Raw genomic sequence first — 20642 nt, 5'->3', positions numbered from 1 at the left:
CTCCACGTCATCAGCGAGTTGGTGCAGCGTCCGAATCGCAAGGTATGGAGCACAATTAACCCCAAAGGTTACTGTTTTCAATTCGTATAGGTTAATTGGTTTTTTGGGGCATTTCCGGAATATGATTCGCTGGTATTTTGTTTGGTCTTCATTGACCCATATTTATCGATACATCTACTCTATGTCGCTGTTGAAGACATATTTGAACATTCTCCAACGAAATATTAAGATTGCTTGGTCGGATTGATGAATCGGACCTGGATATAAGGCATCATCTAGACTTTTGCCGTTCGTGGTAGGACAAGATGCATTAAATACTACTCTGACTTTTGTTTTTGTACTTCACTCCTTTATAACAGCATGGTGAGGTAGGAAGTAACAGTCGGTTGAATCTGGTTGGATATTACTGACTTGTTTCATATGCCCTAAGGCTTCATATTCAGATACAAGTATATTGTATTCTGTTTGTAGGTCGGAATTTTTAGCTAATCGTGTCTCATTGCGATAAAATTGAGAACACGCACTTCTTAGAGAGGCACCTAAGCCAAAGTCTTTCCTAAAGGGTAAGGAAACTACGTATTTGCCATCGTTGTTCCGAGCTGTTGTGGATTTGTATAGCTCCTCGCAGTAAGTGTCATCGTTATTGATGCTCCTATTTTCCGGAATTTCCTCTATCTCCCAAAAGGCCACCAATTGTTTATCTAAAGTGACCTCGTTGAAATATGAAACTAAGGCTTTTTTTGAATCAACCGCATCTGTACTGCCTGTCAGAATCCAGTGAAACACTGTTTCCTTTGCTATTAATGTGTATAGCACATCTTTCCTAATGCCGCCTAATATAATATGGGGGTATATGTCTCCGCCCAGAATTAGATCGACTGGCTCATTGACAAAGAATCTTTTGTCAGCCAATACTAAGTCAGGGAATGCTTGCCTAGTCATTGCGTTTATTTGGCAATTTGGAAGATTCCCTGTTAATTGTGGTAAAACTAGCATGATCGTATTGATATCGATTAAAGGGTCTGTTGGTGACCGCAGTTGTATGTTGCATGCTTCTTTTACTTGTGCAGACTTTGTATTCTTTATGCCCGAAACTTGGGCATGCAGGTGTTTTGATGGCAGATTAATTCTGCGCTTGAGTTTCTCGGTAATGAATGAACATTTAGATCCCGGGTTTATTAGGGCTCTCGCCGAATAGTCAACACCATTAAAATGAATATTAACCTGAGCTGTCCCTAGTATACCCCTTTACTTGTATTAGCAAAACATGAGTTCACATTATTATTCGGAACATTTTTTCTTTCAGCATTGCGTCGTAATTGAGCTTCTCGTGAAGTTGTTGTCCGGTCGCATCTGAAGTAGTTGTGGGTTTTGGCTGATTCGAAATATGAAGCAGCGTATGATGTCTTAAGTGACATGTGGCACAGTTCATCTGACTGGTGCACTTTGTTACCGAATGGCCAGCAGAAAGGCAGTTTATACACCCACGGCTGCTCTTAATTTGTTCAAACCGTTTATTGGGTGTTAAACGTAAGAACTTTTCACACTTTGAAATTCGATGTGCAGGACTTTGCACATATTACATGCAGGTTTGGCTACACTTGCCTGAGAGGACCCTAATTTTTTAGCAGATGCACCTGTTGTCGGACGAGATACTTGTGGCTTTGAGGTTTTGGAGACTGTATCCCTCTCAAATCACTCACGGTTTCTATGGTTTGGAAACGATTGGATAAGAATTTATCCATATCAGCCCATTTTGAAATTTCTGTTCAGTTTTCGATTGTTTGCTCCCAGGGTGCTAGCGTGGTTTCTGGCAATTTTTTTGAACAGAGATACGTCATAATTGTATTCCAGTTTGATATGTCGATATGGTGAAATTGGAGCGCCGAGATGCAGTTATTTATTTCACGCTGCAGTTTCTTGATGGAGCTACCGCATTTACTCCAAACTGCTTTTAGATTAAAAAGAATTTTTAATTGAGCGTTTACTAAAATACGTTTATTTTCGTATCGGTGACATAGATTTTTCCATGCTGTTTCGAAACCGTCTTTTGTTAAAGGACATCGTCCGATTTGATTTAATTTAAGTAATATAATTTTTATTCTGCTTCGCGGTTTTTGTTGCGTATATATAACAGTGAACATATCTCTAAAAGACGGCCAAGAAAGGTAATCTCCTTTGAAAACGTCCTTATCACATGCTGGCAGACGCACCCTATATTCCCTATCTCCTGAGCTTTCTTCTTTTTTTCAGCTTTTTCAAGTTTTTCCGAAAGTTCAGCCATTGCTGCCTGGCACTTGAGAAAGCTGAAGTATGTAACTTTGTGCTTCTTTTTAATGGTCGACTGCTCTTTTGCCTCGAGTTCTGAGGAGCTCAAAAGTTCTTCATATCTGCTTCGCCTTTTCCCATAGCGATTTCAACTCCTCCTTTTGGACTAAAGGTGTGTGTTTTGTATGGTCTGAAGGGGCATATCATTATAATCATTTTCAAACTCTGTCACTGCTTCTGCTTGGCGTATATATGTATCCATTATATCAGAAAATTTATTGAAATATTAATTAATTAATTGCCTTTGCAGAGAGGATTAAGTGAAGATGAACTGAAATGAAGGACTGTATTCGAGAGAGATTTCTCGGGGAAGTGGCCTCGAAGCTTGCGAGAAAGCTAGTAATTAATTTAAAGGAATGTGCAATTTCGTGGCGGCAACGGCGCGCACCCACGTAATTGTTAAAAGAATGCTCTAATGCTGATGTGCTAATAAATTGTGTAAGCCAATATGTAATGGCTAGTAAAAGTGGTGTTAATAAAAAAAATGCGAAACAATCGCTATGGTCTTCTTGGTAACTTAACCAAGGACTGTGAACTTTTGTATCACAAAAGATAGATCAGTCGACGCTGATTTGTGTATTGCCGCAAGTTAAAATAATAAATTCTTCATTTTTTTTTTAATTGTATGAGAAATAAGCCTATTTGCCACCCAAACAACAACAACAATATGTGTGTATGTAACTAAGTGCACTCTGTGTTATAGCAACAAAATAGATTGCAATCGTATTGCCCGTGTGAAATAAGTGCAAGTGATTTGTATGTGAGATAAAAATTTTAATTGAACGTGCGCGTAAATTACAATTAAAATTTGGTTTAATAACCTTAACATTAATAATGTGAAAATTTTTTGAAAATGAAAATTATGCTGAAATGAAGATAGAAAAGTGGCGCAAAGCGGTGGTTAAGGTTATGTTAACCTTTGGAGCAGTGCTGTTCTACCTTGAGCTGTGTCCGGACAATCTTACCGCGGGTGGGGATTGTTCCGGATAGTCCAAAGGTGCGATGCACAAACTTTAAATAACTGTGTACAGCTTTTTATTTTCCTACTTTGCGCGATTTTTTTTACTTAATTAACAATCACTTTCACTTTTTTTTTTAAGGAAATAATTTACGACGAATTAAAATTCTTATTTTTTTAACTTTTTATTAAACAAAATTAAAGAAAAACCCTAACTAGCACGGAATATTTATAAACCACGTACCTTGGAATATAAAATTTCGTTGAAGTGAAATCTGAATGCTGATGTGTTGATTGTGTGTTTGTTGTTGTTTGGAGGTTGGATGTTTGGATGTTGTTAGTGTCGCTCAAGATTGATACGATGTTGTGGCCAAAACTGTTATGGTCCGCTTGGGATAGTCACCTCTTGAACGCACCTAGTGGCTAGGGATGGCAAAGAAAAGGACCCATGGCAATTTTAATCGAAATTGGACACTAGAAGTCGCCACGGGGTGGAAGTGCGATCTCGAAGAAAGAAAACTCGTTTTTTTCCGGTAGAAAAACCGAGAAGGACAGTACAAATCATTGGGGATAGTTTTTTGCATTTTGTATTGCGGCCATAATTTTATAGCCCCGAATTCGGCTCGAGTGTGTTATTCACTGGTAAGGGAGTGGATCCCACATATAACCCTTAATCGTCCAGACTGCGCACGCAACCAGGCTTCGTTATATATTTTGGTTTGTTACGAAAGGGCAAATTGGTGATTTGTATGAGCGCTTCTTTTATATGTAAAAAGAGGAGGCCGGGGTAAATAAGAAGCGTACCGTAATTGATTGGAAATTGGATATAATAAATTCTACGCAGTCCCACCACATAAAACGATTTGACACTTTTACAAGCAACGCAAAAGTGTGGCAGCTTTTCCCAGTATAGCAACCAAACGCGCTACCAACCGCTATAGCGCCAACGAGACCACCAGTCGTGCCCACCTTGCGTGCACACCCATGCACGGGCACTAGAAACCGCGCGCAACCATTAGCGGTGGCGCCAAAAACCCCACGAGGGCAACCACCACCCACTGCGCCAACCACCCTTGCCAATGACCGCAACAACCACCAGCGCGCCACCAGGCGCACGCTACCATACTCGACGGCGCCATCTTCGAGCGCGACAACCACCAGCGCACTACACTTCGCACGCTACCATACTCGACGGCGCCAGCTTCGAGCGCAACAACCACCAGCGCACTACACTGCGCACGCTACCATACTCGAAGGCGCCATCTTCGAGCGCAACAACCACCAGCGTTCTATCATCATCGACTGAGTCATCCAACAGTGCCAACAACCACCAACCACTGACAAAGACAACAACAGCAGGGCCCCATCAATAGGCCTGCTGAAACGAACCCATATAGGCCTGATGTAGCATCGACCGTTGCAACAGCAACCAGCAGACCAGCCGTGACACCAAAACCAGCACGAAATCGGTGAGTTCGTTCCGGATACGGAAAATATTTCTTAAAGTATGTTTTCTTAAAACAGATTTTTCTGTGAATGCTTGTAGAATTTTACTTATTTGTTTTTTTAAATCTTAATAAGATTTATTTCTTTGCTCAATGTTGTATTTTAGTTACAATTACTCAAATGCACTTCCACACAAACGAAAAATACACAAATCAATAAATGTTTGAGTTTGCGCTGTTACATTTGTTTAGAAGCTGTTAAATACTAAATAATTATTGATTGAGAAAATTTGGTAAGAACCTCCTATTAAGGTTATCGTCTCAAGGGGTATATTTACGATACATACATACATACATACATATAAAGTGTTCAATAAAAAGGTGTAATAATTGGATTTTTATAAAATGCGCTTTTCTCAGATTTTTGTCTAAATAGTATATATATATGCGTACATAAAATACCTATAAATTTAACTTGTAATTACTTGCTATGTATAAGTTACTTAACGAACATCTGCAAAATGATAATAGTTACAAAAGATAAAGCAAGCATTAATTTGGTAAAACTTAAATGGAAAAAAATTTGAATTAGAATCTAAGATTTAAAATAGATTTTAAATAGGAAAATAATTGGACTTATTTAAATAGAAAAAGAAAAGGAAAATTTCAAGTTAGAAACAAGAATTTTCAATAGATTTGAGATAAGAACATAATTAAACTTAATTAAATACGTACAAAAGAGAAAAATCAGAATTAGACAATAAGATGTAATATGGATTTAAATGGGAAATTAATTCAAACTTAATTAAACAAACAAGGAAAGAGAAATTTTAGAGACAGAACCATAAGATTTAAAATAAGAAGATAATTAAATTGAAATAAGCACAAACGAAAAGGGAAATTAGGGTTAGAAAGCCAAATTTTCACAAATTTATAATAGGGCAAATGACACTTAATAGAACTGGGAAAAGTAAAGTTTAAACAAAATTAAAAATTAAGCGGACCTGAAATGAATTGGTAACCCAAATGTAGGAAAAAGACAATAATTTAAGTTTACTTTGGAAAGATATATATATGTTTATATAAAATGAAATACAATAAAATTACACTAGAATTACCAAAAATAAAATAAATCATAATAAAGTAAAATACAATAAAATAAAATTTAATAGTAATTAATAGTAACAGTACGAACACAATAAAATAAAACACATTAAATTTTTAAACTAATAAACCAGAAACAACATAACTTATAATAAAATAAACTCCGATAAAATAATAAAGATTAATAATAAAAATACAAAATGAAATAAACTAAAATAAAATTAGATCAAAGCAATTACAATAAAAATTAAACTAAAGGTACCAAAAGTAAATGAACTACAATAAAACGAGGTTTAAAAAATGTAATAGATATAAAAGAAAGTAGGGTTAAAACTAATCTAACTCAGATTGAAATAAAATAAGATTAAATTAAAATACATGGCTACAACAAACGCAGCAATAAGGTATAAAATTCAGTCTGATAACAGATAAAACTTTACGTCCTACTTTACTTCGACAACAATAGTACCTGGTAGAAAAAAAAGCAAAATCAGTAAATTCCTACGGCACTGATTGTAGAAGTAAAGGTATGGCGTAAAATTTCATCTGACACTGTCCTTATATCTTCTATTATTTTGACTTATTGATACCCTATTGGAAAACTTTGGAATTACCTCGTTGAAGGGAAATTATCAAAGGCGAATTTCTTTCGGAATAATTTTTTTTATATCTTTCCATGAATTTGTGGTTATAATCTGGGGAATTAGAAAATAATTGTAACCCTTTTCCAATTTATCTAGCTTAGTAAATAAGAGCGAAAAAGGCAACCGTCCTAAGACTATGGAACCATCAACCTTTTCTTCAAAAGAAGATTTTTTTTTCAAAACCACTTTCCTTGCTTGAAGTTGGTAACCTTAGTTAACAATTGCGCTTAATTATAAGGCCCTTGTGCAAGTACGTTGTATGAGCTAGTGCTCTAATGAAAGCTCCATTTAAGAATTTTTCCATTTTGTGATTGAAAAAAAAAATTGTAAAATCATGAAGAAAAGGTCTGCAAAAAAATTAAACAAATTAAAACAAATCGTGAACGGTGGGTTTTAAGGTCAAGGCCAGATTGTATTTGAAATGTGGTTCGCCAGGCTCATAATCAACCACCCCCTTATAAAATTTCCCTAATTTAACCGCAATTTCGAAATTTAGAAAATTTTGGCTCTAGCCGAAATCTGCATTTCTTTTCTTTTTTTTCTGCGCAACTTGCAGTATTCGTAGTTGTAAATTCTTTAAACTCCTAATTTTTCGAATTCGTCCGAGACGCGTTTCCGTTGCCAGCATTTGCTTGTAGTATTTTACTTTGGTGGACAAGGAAGCCATTTATGAACGGCGCTTATAAGCAGTTTGGTTTTGACCTTATAGCCCATGCCGTGCACTTTTTCTCTTAATAACCTTTGCTCATCTTAGTTTTACTTACGTAATGAATACTAAATAAAATTTGTAAATAAAATGGGAATGCTGGTGTTCTGGTTCAGGTAAGGGGCCACCGAAATTCAGGTGCGTCGGTGGCCTTGGATTTGAGGGTGGGTTAATGTACCGGGCGTCGCAACAACACCCATTTCTTTTTTGTTTGTTTTTCTTTTAAATTTTCAGCGGTTTTTTTTGAGTTGGATTTCCAGCGTTAGCAACCGGTCATTTCCGGGTCGGTAATTTTTATGCGTTTAGTTTTTTTTGAATTTTTAAATTTTTGAATGTTAAACGGTCTGTTCGTGGCGTCCGCTTCGACCGGATGTTGTTTTATTTTGAATTATAAGCGTTTTGAGTCGGCTCTGCGCTTTTTGACGGTTTTTTTTTTCAAAGGCATGATAGGAATTTTTTTGTTATGGCGCAGGACAGCAAGGTTGACAAGAACCCAAACCAGCCGACATGACTAGCCACTGTGCACCACAGGAAACGGTAGCAGAAGTGTTTGTAAACAATTGGGTTGCAAGGTATGGTGTACCAATGGAGTTACATTCTGACCAAGGCAGGAATTTCGAATCAGCTGTGTTGCAGGAAATGTGTAAATCATTGGGCATTCGAAAAACACGAACAACTGCATTGCATCCTCAATTCGATGGTGTGGTAGAACGATTCAATAGAACATTGGAGGAGCACTTAAGGAAAGTAGTAGACAAGTACCATAAAGAGTGGGATACCCACATACCATTATTCTTGATGGCTTACCGATCAGCAATGCATGAGACAACGGGCCAAACCCCTGCAAAAGTAATTTTTGGCAATGACCTTAGACTGCCAGCTGATTTGAAGTTTGGGATAGATGCCAATGCGGAGGGAAATGTCAAGAAATCCACTAGTGATTTGGAAGAAGAGCTAAGAGAAATACATGATCTGATAAGGCAACGGACAAAGATTATGTGTGACAAACGTCATTATAGCTGTGAAGTTGCATTTTATTTTGCTGTGTTTATTCTGCGAGTTTTAAATTATAATATCTAAATTGTAATACTAGTTTGTGATAAAAATAAGTGCGAAAACCTAGAGTTCATTTTAATACAATTGGTTTGTTTTGAAAAGTTAAGATTTTGTGAATTTTTAAAGTTTTCTTATTATTCATTTTGTGTTTGCCGAGTCATTGTGCATTTGTGTTTTTGTTGCAATTTTGATTGGCACCTTTTCACCTTGCAATTATTTTTGTGCGCACACTTTTTGTTTTTCTCGCAATTTACTGTCTTCGCAGCTGTTTTCGTCGCTTTTTAAGTGTCAAGTGACAGTGACTCTAAAACTGCTAGCTACTACTAAGCTCCCAAACTTTCAGAGTTGCTTTATATATAACCTTTCTCATTCTCAGTGCTATTTCAACTGTTTTTTCTTTGTAATTTACAAACATATCTTTACCATTTCTACATTCTTATACTAGTCTATTTTCACCTTTCTATAAAAAATGACTTGCATTTTCAAAAACTGTCAGGTAAAAAGAGAATCCGAACGTTTTGTCTCTTGCTGGCTTTGCGATGGGCTCGCCCATGGAAAGTGCGCGGGACTGACGGCTAGAGTTGTTGACACTGTCAATGATGGGGAGAAGGGAGTACGTTGGTCATGCATTAAATGCAGATCAACTGAGGTTGACCTATTTAAACTGTTTAGACAAACACGAAATGCGTTTTCTGAAATTGCTAGAGACTTTTCCATAATCACGGAAAAGTTCAATCAATACGATAACTTGTTCAAATCCTTCAAGTGTTTGGATGAGTTAACGCATTGTTTAAATAGAAAAAAAGACAACCGCGATTATAAACAAAAACACTATGAAGACCCACCTAACGCTTTTAATCTTAATCCTGCTCAGAACATTAATCTTCCGCAAGTGGAGCTCATAGATTTGGCTTCCCCTAACCCGCAAGCTGTGGTTCCATCCACTTCTAAGGCCGCGGAAAAAACCTTAGAGTCTCAAACTGTAACTTCTGAAACTGTAACTTCTCAATCTGTGACTTCTTATTCAGAAGCACCGGCTAAGAAGCTGGTTGTAGTCCCGCTCAAAAAATCGATTTTTGTATCTCGCTTTGACAAAGCCACTTCCGTTGAGGATATCAAGTATTATGTCACTTCGAAAATTAAGGCTGACGGCATGACTTTAAGAAAATTTAAATTTAATTACGAAAGAAACATTTCTTCATTTAGAATTTATGTTTACTCAAAAGATTTTGATAAACTTTTGGACAGCGCATTTTGGCCGCCAGGGGCTTTTGTTCGCGAATTTGTCCAAAAGACTATTGAGATTACTCAAAATGTAGCAAAAATTCCTCCTCAAAGTTCCGATCCAAAAAAACTTAATTTAACATCTTGCTTAAGCATTTACTATCAAAATGTTAGAGGCTTAAATACTCAATTAACTGACTTATATTTGAAAACCATTCACTGTAACTATAATATTATTGCTCTTACCGAAACATGGCTGAAACCCAATGTTTTAAATTCCGAAATTTTTTGCGGTGAGATCGGACCTATAGAAATGATCGCTTAAATAGGACCGGAGGTGGTGTCTTGCTAGCTGTACATTCTTCAATTCCATCTGAAGATGTTAATTTAGCCGAAGTTTATTCCATCGAGTTTAAATGCATCCGAATCTTACTAGGCCGGCGTCATATTTACTTAGCCGTTTGCTATATTCCACCGTCTTCTGATCTATCAGTGTATATGCACCATATTTCACTGTTACAATCAGTCAACTCGATGATAAAGCCCACGGACTCAATGATTGTTTTAGGCGACTTTAACCTGCTACATATATCTTGGAATACCGTTGATCACAATATTGTCCCCGTATCATCCAAGATGCATAACAATGACTTTTTCGATGGAATTACTGATCTTTGCCTTAATCAGATCAACTTCTTTCCGAATAAGTATGGAAAATTCTTAGACTTAGCATTTGTTGATGACATATCTAAATTCTCTATAAATCGGTGTGAACCTCTTGTTTTGCCAGAAGACGTTTACCATCCTTCTCTTGAGATAACTTACGAAATCATAAGCAACGAAGTCGGCTGCACTAACAAAACACGTGTCTCTACCAGATGCTTTGATTTTTCCAAAACTATTTCAACAATTTAAATAAAGAGCTTTCTGAGATAACGTGGCCTCGATATAAAGAGGATGTAGAGGAAAACGTTTTACATTTTAATAAAACCATTTATACTTTATTTGAAAAACATGTGCCCAAACGCACATGCTCGTACATTGAACCAGTGCAAGCTTGGTTTACTAAAGATTTAAAAGCTTTAAAAAATAAGAAATCACGTTTATTCAAATTATATAAGAGAACCGGTTTACATTCTCATTATGCACAGTACGCTATTTTCCGTCATAAGTATTTTGAACTTAATAAAAAGTGTTATAAAGCTTACATAACTAAAATTAAAAGAAACATTATTTGCCACCCGAAGTCTTTTTATGATTTCGCAAATTCTAAACGCAGAACTAACGGGTTTCCTTCTGCCATGAAGTTTAGAAATAGCATTTCCAGCGATGATCAAAAGATTGCAAACTTCTTCGCTCAATTTTTTCACTCTAATTACTCTGCTGTGGTTGATTCATCACCTACAAATTATCCGTATGAGCTCCATTCTAGTAACTCAATATATGCCCCACATTTGCTGCCTGAAGATGTTCTACTACATCTAAAGACCCTAAAAGAATCCTTCAAATACGGTCCCGATTTGATCCCAACATATTTTCTTAAAAAATGTGCGGAATACATTTACCAGCCCCTTACTGATCTGTTTAATCTCTCTTTAAAAAATGGCATTTTCCAGACGGCTTGGAAGGAATCTTCTTATCCCACTCCATAAAAAAGGAAACAAGTTGTCTATTGAAAACTATCGTGGAATAGCAAAGATCTCCGCTATCCCTAAGCTTTTTGAAGCAATCGTTACTAATCACCTTACATTTTCGATTTCTACATTGACAGATAGTTCTCAGCATGGCTTTTGTAGAGCCAAATCAACCACAACCAATTTGCTTGAATTTACAACTCACGTCTTTAATGGGTTTAGAAACAATCATCATACCAACGTTATATACACTGATTTCAGCAAAGCATTCGACAAAGTACGCCACTCATTACTTGTTTATAAACTCGAATTGCTAGGTTTTCAACCTGGCCTAACTCGCTGGATCTCCTCCTATCTTTGCGGTAGAGCTCAAAGAGTCATTTTTAAAAACCTTTGTTCGAATGTCATCGATGTTCCCTCCGGTGTGCCTCAGGGCAGCCATCTCGGTCCTATTTTGTTTTTGATCTTTATAAACGATATTTCCACAACTATAAAATATTCTAAAATTTTAATGTATGCCGACGACGTAAAACTTTTTAGGTCATACGCGCCGGTTGAAAAACGTTCTGTACTCCAGGCGGATTTAAATCGTTTACTTACTTGGTGTAATGCGAATTTTATGCCTCTCAACATAGAAAAATGTAAATCCATGTGTTTTTCACGTGGAAACATACAGCCAGCTTCCTACACAATTAATGGTCAAACTCTGGAAAGCGTTGATGTTTTTGTCGATTTGGGAGTTACAATGAATTGCAAACTTAGTTTCAACCCTCATATTAATGCCACAGTCAATAAAGCGAGAGGAGTTTTAACATTTGTGAAAAGATGGTCAAAAGAGTTTAGTGATCCTTACGTTACAAAAACCCTTTTTACATCATTGGTGAGGCCGATATTAGAATATGGATCGATAATTTGGAATCCGCGTTATCAAGTTCATGTGGATAGACTAGAATCAATTCAAAAACAGTTTTTACTTTGCGCCTTGAGAAATCTTCAATGGGACTCTCCGTATAATCTTCCTCCTTACACTAATCGATTAAAACTAATAAATCTTCCTACACTTGCAAGTTGTAGAGAAATGCTAGGTGTACTATTTATGGCTAGACTTTTAAATGGATCGATTTCAAGCCCATTTCTTTTGAACGAAGTAAACTTGAATGTTCCATGCCGAGTTTCAAGGCATTATAAACCTATAATTCTTAAACAATGCAGAAGCAATTTCCAACTACGCGAACCTTTTCTATGTTTATGTGAAGATTATAACTCTCACTCGAGAATAATTGATGTTTCGGTCTCGCTCTTTGCCATAAAAAAGACGGTTCTATCTTCTCTTGATAATTAAAAAATTATATTTACTTTTAGTCTATTGTATTTTGTGAATCTATATTTCTCAGCTGATGAGTTTCTCTGTAGCTGAGCGGTTTTAGATCTTGGCGCTTAAGAAGCCACTGCCTCTCAAAGACTCGGTAACAAAAAAATTATAAATAACACATAAATAAGAATTAGGATACATAAAAAAAAAAAAAGTATGTATGAATTAAAAAAAAAACCAAAAACAGGATTAGCCTGGTTTCATCGGGCCACTTGAGGGCAGTGCGCTGCCACAACGTCCGAGAACAACAAAAAAAAAAAAAAGATGAAAGCCAGATACGATAAAGCAATTAATTCAGAAGGTTTTCAGGAAGAAGATTTGGTGCTGTTATACAACCCATAACGTAAAAAAGGTTTGTCCCCGAAATTGCAGTGTAATTGGGAAGGCCCATACAAAGTTGTAAAACGGATCAACGATGTAGTGTACCGCATACAAACCATTGGTAAACCACGAACCAAAATGAAAGTGGTCCATTTGGAAAGGCTGGCAACGTTTACATCGGGAGATTTGTCTGATCGGGACGATCAGACTTAGGTGGGGGGCAGTGATACGAATATTAGCAAAACTAAGGGGTGCTGCCATATCTAAGCCGATGCTAAGGAGCGCCTTGCATGCACATCCATAGATCAATCATTATGTATCTACATAAACGAATAAAACATTATGTCTACACATATGTACGTACACGCAGCAGATAAGTGTCGCTCACAAATACACGCATATGAGAAGCTATATACGTGCATCTGTAGTTATAATTATATGACGGCAACTAAGCAAATTCTGGAAGCGCCTAGAAGATGCCACGAGGAAATCACAGAGTATAAAAGCACCAGCGGTAGAGGCGCTATAATCAGTTTCGATTAAGAGGCTATCTAGTGAGCAATAGCAGTACTATTTTGAAAGTGATTTTCATTTAAGCTATCAAGCAGCTTGGTTTAATTAAGCAAGCTATAAGTGTCATTGTGAAGTACCTTAATAAAGGCCATTTTTCCATTATTCAATATTGGAGTTATTTGTTCAACAGTTTAGTGATTCGAACCTTAGTAGAAGATTGCAAATAAGGAAAATTGCAAGTAAATTCGTTACAATACGAATTGCTTCTCTTTTGGATACGCTTGAAATCCAAGAAAGCATAGAAATCCACGTATGAGCATCAACGTTCGATGCAAATACAAAAATTAATATACAGTATACGTGCATACATAACAGCGTGAACATCGATCAGAATCCATAAATTCGTTTGTCTTTGGAAAATAAAGCTGTGCCTTAGTCATAGTACGAAATTCTGAAATCGTAATAAATACGTTTGTTTTGTGTAAATGAAAGCTGTGCCGTAGTCATAGCCACGAAATATATAAAATAAATAATACGAAATACGATTAGTTTTGGAAAAGCAAAAGTTGTGCCGTAGTCGCAACACGAAAAGTGAACCCAAAATTTGTGTTTGTTTGTTTTTGCAATTTGTGCCGCAGCCACAATATACGAATGCAATAGTCATACATACATATATTCGTCATATTTTTATATTTTGTTATGCTACGATTGTGCCGAAGTCACAAAGCAACGAAATAGAACTCGCCGATATAGTTTTGTTTTGCTACGATTCTTCGATTTGTAAAAAGCAAATAGCGTTGGGCTCGTCACGCGTACACATATTAAATCATCACATATTTTATTATATGTATATTCGCAATTCGTTATTAATTGGTATTCATTTGTAAAGAAACATAAATGTAAACAATGAAAAATTTTCGATCTGCAAACGTTGCTGAGCTCTGACATCTATGCAAAAATGCAGGGCTCGCAAGTAGTGGAAATAAAAATACATTAATTAAACGTTTAGAAGAATATAAACGAAACGAAGAAAATTTTGAAAGTGCAAACTCAATGTTGTTACAACGAGTGCAGTACTTGAGCATACGATTCGTGAAATGGCTCAAAAGCAAAATGACGTTGAAATAGAAAATAATTTTGTACCGCATTGTATATCATCGCCGGTAGATATACCCACAAACACAAACGTGCATACAGTGCAATCGATAGTGCCACCAATTCAGTCATCGTTCCCGCAACCACAAATGTCAACGAATACATTTGGAGTTGGTTCCGCTTATAACCAATTTCAAAATGTTCCGAACCCACCATTGACGTATTCAATTCCCGTAACTACAAATATGCATCCGAAAATGCAACCAAACGCTAGCTATACGAACAATCCGAGCTACACAACGCGTCCCGTGTACACGAAGCCGTCGTATATTCCAGACCAACAACTAGGTTGGCAACCGCATAAGCTATATAACGTGCGCGATATGGTATGAACTATTGCCATCGTTTAATCGGCTTTCGAATACATCATTAAATGCTACTCAGTACGTTCAGCGAATGGAAATGTTGAGAAACGCATACGGTATTGACGATTGTATTTTACTATGTGCCGTGCAACAAAAATTGCAAGGGCCTGCCAAAGAGTGGGTAGACTCTTTGCCATACGTTTACACTACGTGGTCTGAGTTCGCAAATCAGATGATAATTGACTTTCCGTGTATTCATAGTATAGCCGATGTGCATATAAAAATGTCACAAATGAAAAGAGGTGTAACTGAATCGCCTCAAGAGTTTTATTATCGCATGCTCGCTTTCGGTACAAAGCGAGGAATTTCGGAAAATGATATTGCGATTCATATCATAAACGGAATCAATGACAGTGACATGAAAAAGAAAATATCAAACAACTACGCGCCTTGTATCGACTTATTAAATGACATTAATAATTACAACGTATCCAATGAGGTGAAATTATCCGTTTAGTATAAACCGAAACCTGCATTGAACCAAAATACTACATGCGTTCCGCGTAATACGAACAATACGAATATAAAAACAAGTAAGGAAGGTTAAGTTCGGGTGTAACCGAACATTACATACTCAGTTGAGAGCTATGGTGACAACATAAGGGAAAATAACCATGTAGGAAAATGAACCGAGGGAAACCCTGGAATGTGTTTGTATGACATGTCTATCAAATGAAAGGCACTAAAGAGTATTTTATGAGGGAGTGGGTATCAAATGAAAGGCGTTAATGAGTATTTTAAAAGGGAGTAATCCTTAGTTCCATAGGTGGACGCCGTTTCGAGATATCGCCATAAAGGTGGACCAGGGTGAACCTAGAATTTGTTTGTACAATATGGGTAGCAAAAGAAAGGTGGTGATGAGTATTTTAAAGGGAGTGATCCTTAGTTCCATAGGTGGACGCTGTTTCGAGATATCGCCATAAAGGTGGACCAGGGGTGACCCTAGAATTTGTTTGTACGATATGGGTATCAAATTAAAGGTATTAATGAGGGTTTTAAAAGGGGGTGGTGGTAGTTGTATAGGTGGTCGCCTTTTCGGAGATATCGCCATAAAGGTGGACCAGGGGTTACTCTATAATGCGTTTGTACAATATGGGTATCAAACGAAAGGTGTTAATGAGTATTTTAAAAGGGAGTGGGCCTTAGTTCTATAGGTGGAAGCCGTTCGAAATATCGCCATAAAGGTGGACCAGGGGTGACTCTAGAATGTGTTTGTACGATTGGGTATAAAACTAAAGGTATTAATGAGGGTTTTAAAAGGGAGTGGTGGTAGTTCTATAGGTGGTCGCCTTTTCGAGATATCGCCATAAAGGTGGACCAGGGGTGACTCTAGAATGTGTTTGTACGATATTGGTATAAAATTAAAGGTATTAATGAGAGTTTTAAAAGAGAATGGTGGTAGTTGTATATGTGAAGGCGTTTTCCAGATATCGACCAAAATCATCATCTGTTGGACCCAGAACATCATCTGTTGGATACCGCTAATTTATTTATATATGTAATACCTGCCAAGATTCCAAGGGCGTTTGATTTCGGCCTGCAGGACTTTTGTCACCCATTTTACAAAGTTTTTTCTAAAGTTATATTTTGCGTCAATAAACCAATCCAGTTACCATGTTTCATCTCTTTTTTCATATTTGGTACAGAATTACAGCATTTTTTTCATTTTTCGTAATTTTCGATATCGTAAAAGTGGGCGTGGTCATAGTCGAATTTCGGCCATTTTTTATACCAATACAAAGTGAGTTCAGATAAGTACGGGAACTGAGTTTAGTAAAGATATATCGATTTTTGCTCAAGTTATCGTGTTAACGGCCGAGCGGAAGGACAGACGGTCGACTGTGTATAAAAATTGGGCGTGGCTTCAACCGATTTCGCCCATTTTCACAGAAAACAGTTAACGTCATAAAATCTATGCCCCTACCAAATTTCAAAAGGATTGGTAAATTTTTGTTCGATTTATGGCATTAAAAGTATCCTAGACAAATTAAATGAAAAAGGGCGGAGCCACGCCCATTTTGAAATTTTCTTTTATTTTTGTATTTTGTTGCACCATATCATTACTGGAGTTGAATTTTCACATAATTTACTTATATACTGTAAAGATATTAAATTTTTTGTTAAAATTTTACTTTAAAAAATTTTTTTTTTAAAAGTGGGCGTGGTCCTTCTCCGATTTTGCTAATTTTTATTAAGCGTATAGTAATAGGAGTAACGTTCCTACCAAATTTCATCATGATATCTTCAACCACTGCCAAATTACAGCTTACAAAATTTTTAAACAACCTTCTTTTAAAAGTGGGCGGTGCCACGCCCTTTGTACAAAATTGTACTAGTTTTCTATTCTGCGTCATAAGCTCAATCCACCTACCAAGTTTCATCGCGTTATCCGTCTTTGGTAATAAATTATCGCACTTTTTCGGTTTTTCGAAATTTTCGATATCGAAAAAGTGAGCGTGGTTATAGTCCGATATCGTTCATTTTAAATAGCGATCTGAGACGAGTGCTCAGGAACCTACATACCAAATTTCATCAAGACACCTCAAAATTTACTCAAGTTATCGTGTTAATGGACGGACGAACATGGCTCAATCAAATTTTTTTTCGATTCTAATGATTTTGATATATGGAAGTCTATATCTATCTCGATTCCTTTATACCTGTACAACCAACCGTTATCCAATCAAACTGTGAGCTCTGCTCAACTGAGTATAACAACCGAAAACATTAAGTGCTTTAATTGCTCAAAAATAGGTTACTATTTGATTAAGTGCCCAGAGCCGCATAAGAAACCACGTTGTGAAAGTTGTAACCGTACAAATCACGAAACTGAAAAGTGTCCAAAAAATATACAAAATTCCAAGATTTTTGCTACCGATCAGTTTGTTTGGCATGCAAATTTTTAATTTTTATAAGCTTTTCTGGTCTAATTGTTGATAGTGCGAATAAAAGAGACTTATTCCACCTTTTAACTCAACGTTTCGCCAAATTTCCTTGGCATCATCAGGATTCCGTTAAAACGATTAGTCAAAATCACGAACCTACCACGCCTATAGACGGTATCATAAAAGAGATTAGAGTAAACGGGTTACCCACGAATTCATTTATTGATCAGAGAAGCAATCGTACTTTAATTAAACGAACATTCGCTTACAGAATTGATAACCCCACACCATGCGCTGTAACGTTAAATGGGTTTGGTGGTGGACAGTTTAAATGTGACGAAAATATTAACGTTGTAATCGAAATAGATAAACAAAAAGTTAGCGTAGAAGCTTTGATAGTAAACGACGATTTATCAAACGAAAACATATTGCTTGGAACTGATAGCTTATGCCGAAACGGAAACCGTCTCGTAATCGAAAATGGTTGTTGTCGCGTGGAAAACATTTTTATGCTCAGTTGAGCAGAGCTCACAGAGTATATTAACATTGACTGGATAACGGTTGGTTGTACAGGTATGAAGGAATCGAGATAGATATAGACTTCCATATATCATAATCATCAGTATCGAAAAAAAATTTGATTGAGTCATGTCCGTCCGTCCGTTAACACGATAACTTGAGTTAATTTTGAGGTATCTTGATGAAATTTGGTGTGTAAGTTCCTGGGCACTCATCTCAGATCGCTGTTTAAAATGAACAATATCGGACTATAACCACGCCCACTTTTTCGATATCGAAAATTTCGAAAAACCGAAAAAGTGCGATAATTTATTACCAAAGACGGATAACGAGATGAAACTTGGTAGGTGGATTGAGCTTATGACGCAGAATAGAAAACTAGTACAATTTTGGACAAGGGGCGTGGCACCGCCCACTTTTAAAAGAAGGTTGTTTAAAAATTTTGTAAGCTGTAATTTGGCAGTGGTTGAAGATATCATAATGAAATTTGGCAGGAACGTTACTACTATTACTATATGTATGCTTGATGAAAATTAACAAAATCGGAGTACGCCCACTTTAAAAAAAAAAATTGTTGAAAGTCAAATTTTAACAAAAAATTGAATATCTTTACAGTATATAAGTAACCTTTATCAACATTCAACTCCAGTAATGATATGGTGCAACAAAATACAAAAATAAAACAAAATTTTTTATTTCATTTGTCTAGGATACTTTTAATGCCATAAGTCGAACAAAAGTTTACCAATCCTTGTGAAATTTTGGTAGGGGCTTAGATTCTAGGACGATAACCGCTTTCTGTGAAAAAGGGCGAAATCGGTTGAAGCCACGCCCAGTTTTTATACACAGTCGACCGTCTGTCCTTCCGCTCGGCCGTTAACACGATAACTTGAGCAAAAATCGATATATCTTTACTAAACTCAGTTCCAGTACTACTCACTTTGTATTGGTATAAAAAATGGCTGAAATTCGAATATGACCACGCCCATCCGATATCGAAAATTACGAAAAATGAAAAAAATTCCGTAATTCTGTACCAAATATGAAAAAAGAGATGAAGCATGGTAACTGGATTGGTTTATTGACGCAAAATATAACTTTGGAAAAAACTTTGTAAAATGGGTGTGACACCTACCATATTAAGTAGAAGAAAATGAAAAAGTTCTGCAGGGCGAAATCAAAAGCCCTTGGAATCTTGGCAGGAATACTATTCGTGGTATTATATATATATATAAATAAATTAGCGGTACCCGACCGATGATGTTCTGGGTCACCCTGGTCCACATGTTTGTCGATATCTCGAAAACGCTTTCACATATAGAACAACCACCACTCCCTTTTAAAACCCTTTATTCCTTTAATTTGATACCCATATCGTACAAACACATTCTAGAGTCACCCCTGGTCCACCTATAGAACTAAGGCCCACTCCCTTTTAAAATACTCATTAAACCTTTCGTTTGATACCCATATTGTACCAACGCATTCTAGAGTCACCCCTGGTCCACCTTTATGGCGATATCTCGAAAACGCTTCCACCTATAGAACTACGGCCCACTTCTTTTTAAAATACTCATTAGCACCTTTCATTTGATAACCATATCGTGCAAACAAATTCTAGAGTCACCCCTGGTCCACCTTTATGGCGATTTTAAAATACTCATTAGCACCTTTCATTTTATACTCATATCGTACAAAAACATTCTAGAGTCAGCCCTGGTCCACCTTTATGGCGATATCCCTAAATGGCGTCCACCTATAGAACTATGGCCCACACCCTCTTTAAATACTCTTTAATACCTTCCATTTGATACACATGTCATACAAACACATTCCAGGGTTACCCTAGGTTCATTTTCCTACATAGTGATTTTCCCTTATTTTGTCTCCATAGCCCTCAACTGAGTATGTAATATTCGGTTACACCCGAACTTAGCCTTCCTTGCTTGTTAATATTCGCGCGGGTACAATTATCGACGGAAACGAAATTTTAAAGCTCGAAAAACTTCTAAAATCATATCGCGACGTGTTTGTTGAAAAAGCAGCAGATTTCCGTCGTTGTAACGTAACTAAATGAAAATCGAACTTAACCCAAATACGCCTGTAAATATGAAACCGTATCGAATACCTTTCGCCAAACGAACAATCGTTACAGTAGGTTCTATTCTGACAATCACGTCCGACGGCAACGATTGGCTTATGCAAATACAAGACGATAAACTTCGTGGAATAATCCACATTCTTCAAGGGAAATTAAAATCCTCACGCGAACCAAAAGTAAAGAAATATTTTCGCATCCATAATCATCGACGCTATCGTAGGGAAGATGACGGACTAAAGTTTGTAGTACCCACAGGAGTACGTTGGCGTATTGCGAACCTATGTCACGACAAGATGGGTCACCATGCGCTTG

This window comes from Eurosta solidaginis, chromosome X, assembly GCF_040869045.1.
Source record: "Eurosta solidaginis isolate ZX-2024a chromosome X, ASM4086904v1, whole genome shotgun sequence".
NCBI classification, from domain to species: domain Eukaryota; kingdom Metazoa; phylum Arthropoda; class Insecta; order Diptera; family Tephritidae; genus Eurosta; species Eurosta solidaginis.
Note: the sequence above shows the minus strand (reverse complement) of the source record.